Here is a 13,318-nt window from a genome sequence, read left to right on the forward strand (position 1 = left end):
TGGCAAGTGAGGGCTTCCCAGCAGAGAAAGACCTCAAAAATGCATTTTCATTAAAACATCTCAGGCAGTGAGGGTTCAAGCCCATTTGATTCTTGCACAATTGAGGGGTGTTCTCTGCAGCACCCCAGCCATTCCTGCTCTTCTCTGCCTACCTGGGAGGTAGGGGTGGGTGGGCGTGGACTGCCCAGCAATGAGTACCAACTCCAGCATGGATGGGCTTTGTGGTTCCATGCAGGAAGCTAACCAGACAGAATCTCTTTGGGTCTGTAGCATTTTCCAGCGGAGGCATGGGAGACAAGGAAGGATCCCAAGGTGATGGGAAGACAATGCAGCCACCCCATAAACCAAGGGGTATATCTGAATGAGCTCAGATGTTTTTCCCTTGAAAACTGAACAAGAGAATGAACTGTAGTTAGAGCAGTCAAGAAGCAGGTGTGGGTCTGGGAGGAACTTTGATTTTAAGGTACATCCCCATGCGTTTGGATAACGCTTTTGGATACACAGCCAGTATCCTGTTGGATTCTTGTGAAGCGGGGTATGCGAGGCAAGGGGCATCATTTCCACTTTAGAAATGAAGAAATGGAGGCTGTGAGAGACGTAACCAGGGATTACATGACCAAATAGGTAATATCTCCTTTTCTGGAATCTCTTAGGAAAAGTAAGGGAGGCGGGCTCTTTCTCAGACCCTCAGCGCTAGGCACAGAGCAGACCAAGGGCCAAGGGCCAAGGCCTTCAGCCAGCCCTCCCCTCCACGCCCAGAGCCCGTAGCCTGCACTCCCTCCGTGCTGCCTCCTCGTACAGGCAGGGTTCTTGCAAATTGTCCCAGGGGCCTGTTTAAGTAGGTTTAGGGCTGCAGCTGGCTAGGCCTCAGAGTGAATATTCTCTGCCCAGAGCAACATCCGAGATGGAGGGAAGCAGGGAGGGTTAGGGAAAGAGGGTGAGGTATACAGGGACATCAGCTCTGCTCATGGGAGGTTTAGTGAGAAAGAAGTGAAATCCCGCCTTGTTTGATCTGGATCCTTAGCAGGCTTGTTACTGTTTAAAGTGCACAGGAAAGTGGGATTTGTGAAGGGATGAGGGGAGGAGAGAGGAGGGTGACATCTTTATGAATGGTGCTGAGAAGCCTGGAGCAGGTGTCCATTGCCAAGTCCTGGGCCCCCCGTTCCCGCTGCCTGGCCTGCCCCTCCTGCCTCCCACAGCTCTCCCTCCATTCACGGGACTTGGCCCACACACTCCAGCCTGGCCCATCAGACCATCCCTTTGTTCCCAGCAGTGGGGGGAGGAGAGGAGGCTGTTGTGTCTGCGCTGTGGCTGCCTGACAGTGTCTGCTGGGTGAAGGTGAGGTACGGGGTGAGGGACAGAAGGGCCTTGAAAGGCCAAAGTCTCAAGGTCATGGCAGTGAAAGATGCCACGCATCTTAGGGCAGAGACGGATGGAGTTGGTGGTGGTATCAGTAGCTTTGGGAGCTGGATGTGAGCCTGGTAACAGACGATGCACCGCGCGGAGACCTCCTGTTGCCACTGGCCAGCATGCGCCTGCTCCGCTCCCGACCACAGGGCCAGGCACACAGCCCTCCATGCCCAGCCCCCAGGCCCTCGAGACACACACACCCTCAGGCCGCATTCCCATGCTGAAAGCTGGTGGCTTGCCACCCCCACCTCTGAAACGGAGCCGACTTAATGCTGAAAGCCTGCCAAAGTGTGGCTGGCTTCCAGCACCAAAAATACCTCTGGTGATCTGAGGGGCTACCGTACTGGCAACTACCTGTGGGGCTGGAGCTGCTGCTCTGACAGGCAGAGGACTTCCTTTGCAGACTGGCTGGTCGCCCATTTTGAGCCTATTCTCCCCCAAAGTCTATGGCTCACTTTCAAGGTCTTGAGGAGGCCTGCTCCTCCAGACAGGCCCTCTGAAGGAGAAATACTTATTTTTTCCCAGGAAACATTCATCCCTATTCTAGATGGCTGGTGCCCTGCTCTCTCCCAATTCTCTACCCTCTTCCCCAAGTCACCAATCTAGTGACAAACAAGAGGAGGCCTGGAACCCAGGATAACAGTGCAGCAGCCACAGATGGCTTTACACAGGTGAGATTCTAGGACAGCTGTGGCCAGTGTAGGTGGGTGGGGTAGGGTGGGGGAGAACCCTGTTGAGCTTGGCAGGATTTTCCAAAGATAAGGATTTGTTATAAGACAAATACATCTCCATCCATCCATCCATCCATCCATCTGTCCATTCATTGGATAAATATGTGTTAACTGCTCACTACTTTCCCAGAGCTGTGCTGGGATGTGGCCACCCCTCCTGATAGAAATGAAAATGGACCCCAAGGTACTGGCCAAGGCTAGGGGAGCCCCCCGGGAGGTATGGATTTGACATCACTGGACGAGAAGAGGAAGAGGACATCAAAAGCCCAACAGAAACCAGAAACCTCAAGTCTCTGAATGACATAGACAAATTTGAGTGTATGGAGCCTATTAGCATGATTTTTTTTTAAATATGTGTGGAAGAAATAATCATGCAGCCTACACAATTCCATTAAAGGAGGATATCTTATAAATTCACTCTTAATAAATAGCATTTGTGGAATGAATGAATGACTATCCAGTGATGAGAAGGATGTGGTCCTTTGAGCACCTGTAAAGACCAAACGCTCATATAGATTGCCTTTGCCTCAGAGGATGTTATATCTAAATACAAATCACGAACCTGAGTTGTCCTTTTTGTTTAATTCCTATGATATATTATTATAATTATGTGCATAACTAATAAGATCCATATTTGTTCTAACTTTATGAGAACTAAAAATATGAATGAATCTTTCTGTTTTAATGATATTATTAATTCTTCTAACATTTCTCTCCATATATCTGTTTTAATTCCTTCGACTGTCAGAGACTGAAGGGAGAAATTCCCATCTTACAGATGGACAAATGAGGCCCAGAGATGTTAAAGGTGCTTCATCCACAGTACCTCCCAGTAGACCAGGTTAGTGTCCTTCCCATTACTGATCTCAAGCATCCGCATACCAAACTCGGACCATGTTCAGGGGCATGAGGAAACGGGTGCACTGTGTCTGCCGCCTGCAATGCGTTCTTCGGCCTCTCTCCTCTCTCTATTCCTCCCTCTCTCTTTGCATGAGAAGCAGAGGGGAGGCTGGACGTGAAGGATGGGTTACGTGGAGGAGTCTGTTTCATTTCATCCTTCCTGGTTCTTCATCCTGGGATTTATTTCTGGTCCACAGGTGGGGGAGGTGGTATTAGCAAAGTATCTAAATTTTATTAAATTCTTTATAATCTTCACAAAAATGTGATTAAATTGAGGCATTGGGAGAAGATCTGACCTCTGCTGGGGGTCACATAGCACTTGATATAGAACCAGAAGGTCTTGGTTTTCAGCTTCAAGTTTTATCAGTTAGATATTTTCAACCTACCACTGGTTGTCTTGGGTGTAGCTGGCTCCATGAACTGAACAAATGGGGAAAATGTTCCAAAAGCTTCTAGTATCTTCTTCAAATCATATTCCTTAATAAATATTGGTTTATATTCAGTCTACCCAGAGATGAGAGAGTAGGCAAGACTGGATAGGGAGACAAGTTCTACTAATAAAGAGAAATAAATAATAATATAGGGTGACTTATGATAATTGCCTGGAGGGGTGCCAACAATAAAGGCTAAGGAAGCTGGAATAAAAAAGCAAGTATGGATCAGGGAAGACACCTTAGATTCTTTGTAGCTCCACAAGACACAAGCAGGAATAACCCGTGCAAGTCACACGGACACTAATTTCAGCTAATTAACAATGAAAGAACTTTGAAAGAATTAACAAATTTCTGTACATGAAGTAAAGCCTAGACTTTTTTCCCCCAATACTGTATTGAATGAACGATTGTGCAAGACTACAAGTGAGTCTAAATTTAGTTTTCCTTTTTGAAGGCTCCTCCTGCTTTTGAGAATTTCATGCGACTTCCTTCAGGGTTTCAAGAGTCGTCTTTCCCCCCGGTTTAGACCTCTGAGGACTGTGGCCACGAGAGGGCGGTAGAGGGAGTTTATCAGAATACTTGACCGTGTTGAGTAAATTCGCGTGGGCTCTAGTCGCGAGCAGGGACTACGCCGATCCTGCGAACTCGCTGGGGTCTAGCCTGCAGGCCTCTTTTGGAAAGCCGCGTCCAAAGGCTGCGGTGGCACGAAGACTCTATATGGCACGGAATCAATGGTCGTAAAGGCACCGAGGCAATGCCACCTGGAATCCAGAAACCTCTCACCTTAGGTCATTAAAATAAGTTACCTTACCGCCACCTCTCTGGGTCGTGCCAGGCCGCCTCCCTGGGTCTGGTTGCAGAAAGCTCCCCTCCGCCCCCTCCACCCCAACCCCCTCCTTGCCAAATGCCCAGGATCCCTAATCAATCTGGCAACTTGAGATGCAGAGCAAGGCTCATTTTTGCATTATGAAAATAATAATTAATAACAACTTCAAACCTCATCTGACAGCTTTTTGGCTTTCTGGAATTCACGAGCAGAGGAAATTTGCTCCCACAAATCCCGAGACCCCCCTCTTAGCCTCTTCAGGCCGGTCCCTCCCCACACGCCCCTCACTCAGAGATGAAGAGGGGGGTGTGCGGGGTGTGCGCGGCGACGGGCGGTGCTCGGGGAAGGGGAGCCCACGACCCCACCGACCCCAGCCGCTCGCCCCGGGGGCTCCGCCGGCTGCGCTCGCAAGGCCTCCGCCCGAATCCCCAGGCCCTGGCAGGATTCTCCTTGCCCCCTGGGCCACTGAAGGGGGCCGGTGGGTCTGGGCCGAGCGGGACGCAGGGCCCGCAGCCCGACGGCCGCCGATGCCAAACCTGCCTCTTCTTTGTTGACAGCTCGCGGAGGAGGAAGTCTGCGCGCGCGGGGCGGGGGCGGGGTGGCTGCCGCGGGCGGTGCCGGCGGCGGGCGCGGACCCGCCTGGGCGGGCGCGGCCGGCGGCGAGGGGGTTAACGCGCGCGGCCTCTATGATAATGAGCTGCCTGCTAATATAGGGAGGCCGCGCGGAGGGCTCCGCCGCCGCCGCGGGAGCAGGAGCTGCCGGCGCAGCGGCGTCCGCGCCAGACGGGAGCGGGAGGCGGCCGAGCGCAGCTGCTGGGAATTTTCCGGCCGGGAGGGAGCGCGATCCAGAGCGAGACCCCGCGAGCTTGGCAGCGGCGGGGGGCGCGGGAGCCGCAGCGAGCGAGGCACCCCTCGAAACAGACCCAGCAGAGCCCGGATCCGGGAGGAAATGGGACTGTGAGCGGCCCGGGGAGCACGGAGGGAAGGAAGCGCCGCGACTGCTGATGTCAGAGGAGCCCGGAAAGTCGCTCTGGAAAAATCTGAAGACAGCCGGGGCTCCGCTGCTTCCCGAGGAGGGACACCGCCGGCCACCCCCACACGCGCCCGCGGCGCCTCCGGGTCCCCCCCGCGGGCCGGCGACAGCGCGCGGCGGGGCTGCTGCGGGGCGGCGGCGGACCGAGGGGCGAGCGGACCGGAGGCCGAGGAGCCACTTCGGGAATACAGATAAGTGGCCGGTGGCTGGACGTGGGTTTTAATGAACCTGGACTCCATGTGGATTTGCTTGTCCCGGTGACTGCGCGCTGCGGGCCGCGAGAGGGGCAGCCGCGGCCGAGGCGGACCGCGCGGGAGCGGAAGGACAGACCGACGCCGCCCAGCAGGGTAAGCGGCGGCGCCCCCCGCCCTCTCCCCGAGCGCGCTCGCTGCCCGCGGGGGCTCCTCCCGCGCGCGCCGCTCTGGGGCCCCGGCCCCAGGCCCCCGGGCTCGGCGGCGGCGGCGGGCGGGCGGGCTGGGCCACTTTCGCGGGCCGGAGCGCGGCGTGGCGCGGGGGCGCGCGGACTCGGAGCCGCTGCCTGCCGCCGCGGGGCTGCCCGGCGGTGCCCCCGTTCCCCGGCCGCCGGCTGCGGGCGGCCGCGGTGCGCCTCCGCCGCGCACCTGCCGGCACTCTGCGGCTTTGGAGAGCGCAGGGCGGCCGGGCTGTCCCGGGAGCTGAAGCCCAAAGCGGGCCTCAGGGGACGGCGAGCAAGACAGCCCAAGGCCACTGTGGCCAGCGCTGGATTTGGGGGCGTTCAGTTGGGTTCCGGAGTCTGGCTGCCGCTGGCAGTTCCCATCGATCAAGGGACTTGGGAATCGAAGGGGAATGCATACGTCGCGCGGGTTCCAGAAGGCTCGGGAGCGATTCCAAGGCACTGAATGAGGTTCAGCACCCCTCAGCACCGTCCTCGGTGGGACGCTCGCAAAAGGTTGGGAGCTAAAGTAGGAGCTTGCAGAGGGTCCCAGAGGCTCTTTATAAACCATTTGAGGGTATTTCCCTCCATGTGCTCCTCCTTGCCCCACCCCACAAGTGCTGTAGGGATCTTAGAAAATACTAGCTCTTTATATCCATCCCACGGGTAGTCTCTGTTAATACGAATCACGGTCTGGTGGGTAAGGGGAGTCCCCAGAAACTGCCATTCCAGGTCCCTGACAAACGTCCACCTGTTTGGCATGGCCCTTGCTCTGGAATCTGCAACTCCACTCTGAATGATAGAGAAAATTGGGGATGGGAGAGCAGAGCTGAGTTAAGACTTGGGGTTCTGGGTCAGTTTAAGAGTCTAAAAATGAGAGCCCCAGGAGTTAGGCAATGGAAATCTGATCAGGTCTCATGTGGGAACCTAAGACCCTAGGGTAACAGTGGCATACCAGTAGTGGGCACGCACGGGACTTAAGGAACAGGACCAGTGTCGGTTGCCAACTATAGCTTGAGGCAGTGGCTTGGGGGTCCAGCTGCTTGGAGGAGGAACCCTCAAAAATCTGGGGACCCATTCATCTCCTTCAGTTCATGAGCAAAACGGACAATGATTATGAGCTGCAAACTAAAATGAGTATCTGGGCTGGGCTGGACACTTTGGGGGCAGAAGTGAGGGCGGGCTCTCCCCTCCCCACACAATAGCAGGCTCCTGTCTTGCTGGGCTTCTTTCCCAGATCTTGAAACTTCACTCTTTGCTCAGGGCGGGCTCTGGATTCTGGGGCCTTCGACAGAGTGACAGAGGCCGCAGGGGAGAGAGAGCTCTGGCTGGAGAAATTCAGCTATTCCTAATTGAAATGCACAACTTTTGTGCAGTCACCTCAGAAAGCTCCTGGAGTTGCTAGTTGCCCTCTCTCCTCTGACCTCCCAGCAAGAAGAGAGAATTCATTAACTTCCCCCTTACCTCACACAGCAATATTTGAACTAATTACCTGTGATCTCTCCCCCTTAGCCTAGGGGGTGTGGGGGTGGGGGGGTTGGAGGAGAGAGAGTAGGGAACCAAGGAAACGGAGAGAACAATCTGTCAAAATACCCAAGCACCCTAGTGAGCTATTTTTTCTTCTTCTGCCTGGCATCTCTTTTTCCTTCTTCTGCCTGGCATCTCCACCCTTCACCCCAACCCTTCTTCCTCCCAGAACTTACCCTGGCTGCCAGCATTACCTGAAAGAACCGGCCCCCCCTCCGTTCCCCAGCCACCCCTCTTCAGGGACCTGCTGATAAAGGGAGGGCTAGGCAGACTGCCCTGTCTGCTCCCTTACTGTCCTCAGCAAATTGCATTAGAATGGGGCAAATTGGCTTGCAGAGCAGTTAAATGGAAATGACGTTTGGAGTGAAGGGCGGTGGAGATGCTGCTGAGGATCCAAAGTGGATAAAACACTGGACATTCTCCTGTGCTCCAGGACCATGGGGCCTGGCAAGGGAATCCCACCTGGTCCTTCTCTTTGACAGGACAGGATGGGGTACCTGGCAGTCTGGTGTGGTGGGCAGGGGTGACTGGTTGGCCTTTCAGCTCAAGTCTAAATGAAGAGTAAATGATGGTGGCTCCCGTCCACTATCCTAAAGAAACCATGTCATGCTAAGGTTGGTGGTTTCCCTTTGAGCTGGCCTGAATACCTACCCCTGTCCCACAAGCGCCCTCCGACCCTCTTGACCATCAAAACTTGCAGATGTGAGTGTCAAAATCCATCATCTGTTGTACTGGGATCTGTACTTAAAATGAAGTTACATAGGAAAGCCTCAAAGAGCAACCGCTTCAGTACTAGGCCCATTTCCCATTTATACATATTTCTGATGAATCCGTTGATTTTTATTTCACAGGCAAGTTGTAAGAAAACACATGAGTGGGAGGGGAAACCAGTGACACAGTTAAATATACGAGGCAGCAGCTGGCAGCAGCCTAAACTTGCCAGTTCAGGTACTATGAAATATTTATGGTGCAGGAGTTGGCACTGTTTGGGGATTTTATAGTCTCTATCCTGCCTCTTTTCGATGGCTGCCACCCCAAGATATGGGGTTTGGTGTGGGGGCAGGTGATTCCTGTCACCAGCAGCAACATTCTCCTCCCCACCCCCCGACCCAGCTGTCTCCCTGCATTGCCACACAGCTGTCCCCGCACACATAGACGGGCCCGATATACTTCTGTCCATCATGGCAAATGGAGAGGCAAGGAGCTTCAAGCCAACCCCCCCCCACCCTGCGCCCATTCTGATCATAAAGAGCCTGGAGCATTGTGTTACAGTCTGTTAACTACAAATAATTCAGGGCCGTCTACAGGCAAACTGGTAGAAACAGGCTTGGAGACGCTATAGTTTTACAGCTCTTGTGCACACCCCGCCCCTTTCACGACCACCCTCACCCAGAGGCAGTCTGTTATCAATTCATTATATGTGAATATTCTGTTTCTCCCCTTCACATATGCTCAGTTCAAACAATGATGAATGGAACCAATTCCCTTATGGGAAACAGTTTTTTCACTTAGTTACAAAGATTTCATGCTTGATTAGAGTAAATGAGGGGTGGGTGTGCATCCACTTCTTTTTTGGTCTTTTCTAAAGGTGAGCCCTGTGGAGACAGACACACGGTTCTTCCCTGGGGTCAAAAGACTGGTCCCAAGGCACCCTGGGAGGGAGGGATGGTAGGAACAGGACCCCCCCTTTCTCCCCCACTTAACCCTCAGGCTCTCTAGGGCCCCACTCCCTGGCATCAGGGCATATGGAATCTCCACACTGTTCCATCTGGAATTTGAGGGCAGAAACAGAGGCGAGAAAGTTCTTTGTTGGGGAGCAGGGTCCCTACTAGGTAAGAGTGTACAGGGAGAGGAGGAAGGGAGAGTGAAGGCTGAAAGAAAAGGCTAAGGCCTGAGTAGCTCCAAAGTTCTACTCCTGGGTGAGTTAACCATTAACGCCTGCCCTGCCCTGGCCCTATTTCCCCTTAGGAAACCCAGGGACCAGCAGGTGGGCCCTGTCGTCTCTATCCTCAGTTGGACGTTTGCTGTTCCTCCTCTCCCTACCTCCAGCCCCATGCTCAGCTGGCCCCCACTCCCTCTTTCCCCCCCTCTTCCCTGGAACTGGCACTCTCTGCCCACTCCCTGCCAGCTGTCCCTTCACCCTGGCATTGCCAGTCGTTTTCATGGCAGATGCATGAGGGACCAGGAAGCAGGCAAGGGTGATGCTGGGGAGAACTGATGGAGTGAAGCAAGCTGGCCTCACACTGGATTCCAGAGCTGGAGGTCCAAACTCAGTTTATAGACAGCTTCAGGCCTGGGTTTGCTTGGAGGGTGGGGATGGATAAGGGGAGTTTGTGTCAAAGTTCCGTTCCCCCGAGTCACCCCTGATTGTCCTAGTGCTTCTCTCTGTGCTCCGGCTTAGGGTCCCTCCCTATTGTGGCCCTGTGAGCTTAGGCCATCGGGCCCGACACCTTGTCAAAGCATTTCCAGCTCAGCAGACATGGTGTCCTGAACTTCAGACATCCCAGCAGGACCAAAGATGCAGAGCAGGATGCAGGAGCAGAGGCCCACGTGGGAAGACCCAAGTCAGGGTGTAGGACCAGACGCAGATACACGGAGAGAGGCGGGGTGACAGAAAAGGAAGATAGAGAGAGAGAGACTGACAGTGGGAATGGGGCAGAAAGTGCTGAGAGCACACCCTGCAAGCACGTGGGAAGGAAGAGTCCAGGCCAAGGCAGAAGGGAGCTCTTTCCAGTCTCTGGGGCAAAGGGAGGCAGCGAGAAGCTGAAGTAGCAGGTTATTTCCACTAGAGGGAACTCTTGAAAACCAGGCTTGGCCCTGAAGAGTGGTTTTTGTGTTTTTGTGTTTTTGTGTGTGGTTTTATTTATTTATTTTTTTAAGGGTAAGAAAAATAAATAAATGAGAAGATGAGATATATTAGAAACTCCTAGCTGTCACTGCGTCAGCAGGACCCTGTGACCGGTGGGACCCCTGGGTCCGGAAGGTTGCTGGGGAATGGGAAGCATGAAGTGGTGGTGCCCCCGGTTGTGGCCGCTCGGGGAGAGGCCTGCCCACACACACAGGGTGCATCTGCGGGTCAGACGCAGGGAGCAGGGCTGCATTCTTAAGTTAGCGGGCAGTCCAGTCAGTTGGCTGGCCCGCTAAGAGGCTCTTGCCTCTCCTTGTCAGCGACAGAAGTTTCTGGCCCATCCCCAAGGCACTTTCTCACGCCTTCCCTTCTTCCCGCTCCCTAAATGTAGATTTTTGAAACCCTCTCAAAGGTGGTGGCAAATTTGCTCCCCAGGAGACTTTTTTGAAAAGACTGTTCAGGAACTAAACGCATGTCAACACTGTATCACTGATTTGATCTTGGTCTTCAAATTCTCAGTGGGAGCCTTTCTCTGAATTATAATTCCGCCTTTCATTTCAGTGGAGGACAATATGGAGAGAGAGCAGAGTCCAGATGCTTTTCTCATCCGAGGAGATAATAGGTGTCTAACAGAGGTGTGGATAAATATTAAAGTTTTGGATGGGCAGGGGGCCAGAAAGTAGCATCTCTTCAGATCTGGTATCAACCTCTGATATTTTAATCTTGGCTTCCCTCTGGCTCAGGTTGACCTGGGGCCAAGAGGGGAGGGGAGAGAAAAGAAAAAAGCTAAACAAGATAAATGTATCTTGGTATGAAAGTTTAATCCTACTTTTCCTAGGCTTAAATTATTTTCAGTATGAAAGATAAAAGGCAGTGAAGTTGCCCTAGGAAAGTTCAACTTGTCTTTGAGAAGATGGAGGAGGAGGGGTCCCAGGGCTCCAGTGAACAGCCCTGTGAGGGAACCTCTCTCCCCTGCACCCCTTGCTCCCCCCCAGCACACGCGGTCTCTCTAAAGCTCTGAGAGGGACGGTGCTTCCCTACACTGTCTGGGGAATTAAACTCCCAGATGTTCCCTTCTTGTATTTCAGCAGCCTCCCTTCCCACATTAGGTTCTGCTTTGGGTATGGGGGGGACAAGAAGACTGAGGGCTGAAAGAAAACAGCCCCCCCTCCAACTTAAATCTTCACATTTGAATTGTTAACACCCCACTTCTTGGCCTGGCCCTGAACCAAATAGGAAGGCTCTGAGAACAGGAATTGGACTCATTTAAACAAATAGAAACTGATCTCTTATGTAGTACTAGGAACATAGTAGCGCCTAGTACAAAGATGAAAAAGTAATAGATCCTGCCTTCAAAAACTTACATTATCCTGGTGGGGTGGGGGGGAGAATTAAAAAGCCAGGGACCCTCAAAGAACTTTTGTGTAGGGCAGAATGGAGTTAACAGTATGCTGGGTAGTCGGAAGAAGCAAAGGCACAGAAGCTCCTGGAAGCTTTTGCTGTAGTCAGTGGAAGAAGGGATGAATTTCCAGGTGAGAGTCCCAGGTGCCTGAGAACTTCACAGTTTACTGTCAAGAATGACTAAGGCTCATTCTTCAGCCTCCTGGAACTACCCCTAACCATTTCTTTTTCTCATTCTCCTCCATGGATTTTAAACTGACAACACTGTAGTTTTCTATTAGTCAACATCCCAGAGCAAGATCTCCACCTTGCAGAGTCCCAAGGGGTTTCTACCTTGTATTCTATGTAAATTGCATCCCTTTCCGGTCTCCTGGAGTTAGCAGTGTGGAGGCTGGTATGGTTGGTTCATCAGGAAATACTATTACTCATCTGTATGCACATGTTAGTGTCTAGAACCCTGCTGTTAAGTCACCCACTCTTATCTGAATGAACTTGTTAAATGGATCCACCAAAAGAAAAAAATTCGGATTCTACCTCTACACCTTGTCTGGGCAGAAGAGCCTACTCCCCGTGCCACCTCTGCCATATGGTTGCTACCTGGAGAAAGAACCACTCACTTTTAAAGTTTCCATGCAGAAAAAGACAGCGGAGGATTGATGGAGGGGGTTTAAAGGAAGCAGATTTCAACTCAACCCAAGAACTTTCTCTAATCCTATAGTGGAAGGTAGTGTTCTTCTTGCTTCTTGAAATGTTCAAAACAAATCTGGGTTTGGGGAGACCCTGCACTAGAATGGACAGAACTCAGGAGAACTCAGGGGTCTGCTTGGTAAGCTTGGGCTTCAAGAGATCTTAGAACCTCTTGAAAGTCTGTGCTTTCAAGAAATATATAGAGTGTGTGTTTGTGTTTGTGTGTGTGTATAAACAGACACATATGCATGTTCCCAAAGAGAAGGAGTTTATGACCCCCACCAAATGTAATGACCCGCTAGACTCTAGTGTCTAGGGCTTTTTCCTAGCCTCAGTTTCAGCCCTCTGCTCCGGGGTGGAATGGGGGCTTCCAATGAGGAGCTGTAACTGCAGTACCTGCCCCATGTCCCAAAGCAGTAGTCACCTCACTCTGACTGAACAGGAGAAATCCAAGGACAATAGGGCCTCAGAATGTCAAGGAAACCCAGGTGTTGTAATTGCTGTGCAACTAGAGACTTATTGCAGCACCTGTCTGAGAGGAGGCAGGGCAGAGGACTCCTCCCTTTTAAGGGGGAGAAGGTGGAAGGCTCAGGAGGAGGGGAAGCGTGGGTAGAAAACACCCTGCTTGCCCTGGAAAGGCTGGAGGACCAGTGAGCAGACAGAAGTGGCAAGAAGGGGATGTTGCCACTTTGAAGTGGTTTCCTGCTTCATAAAAGCGAAAGGCCTCGACTGGGCTGGGTAAATATTACGTTGGCCTCTGACCTCTCACCTTGCCTGACTGTTCCCCAGGCTTCCCATTTTTCCTCTGAGCAACAAAGAGCCCTGAGGGAGAAGAGCCTGTTTTGTGAACTTTGGGGTCCTCTGTAGGAGCCCTGGCCGAAGCCAGACAGGAAGGCCAAGCCCCTCCCCTGCCCCCAGCCAGAGAGCCCTCCTCTGGGTCAGGAGGCTCTACCCAGTCTCCGCTCCAGCTCGGTGGTGCTGGTGTTTTCCAGGAGAGAGGAGGTCAGGACTTCACAGTCCCCTGACCAGTGGCCCCACACTCTCCAGCCCCCTAGACCTTCCTGACATTAATTCCTTCTCTAGAATTAAACGCCACACCACCAGGGGTT

At 52.8% G+C, this 13,318-nt stretch overlaps 1 protein-coding gene across 4 annotated transcripts in view; it reads left to right on the forward strand.

Annotated features, from left to right (window-relative positions):
* The first annotated feature begins 5,541 nt into the window (after positions 1–5,541).
* Positions 5,542–13,318, forward strand: part of PLXNA2 (plexin A2) — a 201,046-nt gene continuing 193,269 nt past the window's right edge. For all 4 annotated transcript variants that reach the window (XM_017658745.3, XM_073216994.1, XM_017658746.3 and 1 more), the window contains exon 1: positions 5,542–5,681. The gene's annotated coding sequence lies outside the window, so the exon portion shown is untranslated. The remainder of the gene's footprint in view (positions 5,682–13,318) is intronic.

Source organism: Manis javanica, chromosome 11 (genome assembly GCF_040802235.1).
Source record: "Manis javanica isolate MJ-LG chromosome 11, MJ_LKY, whole genome shotgun sequence".
Lineage (NCBI taxonomy): Eukaryota > Metazoa > Chordata > Mammalia > Pholidota > Manidae > Manis > Manis javanica.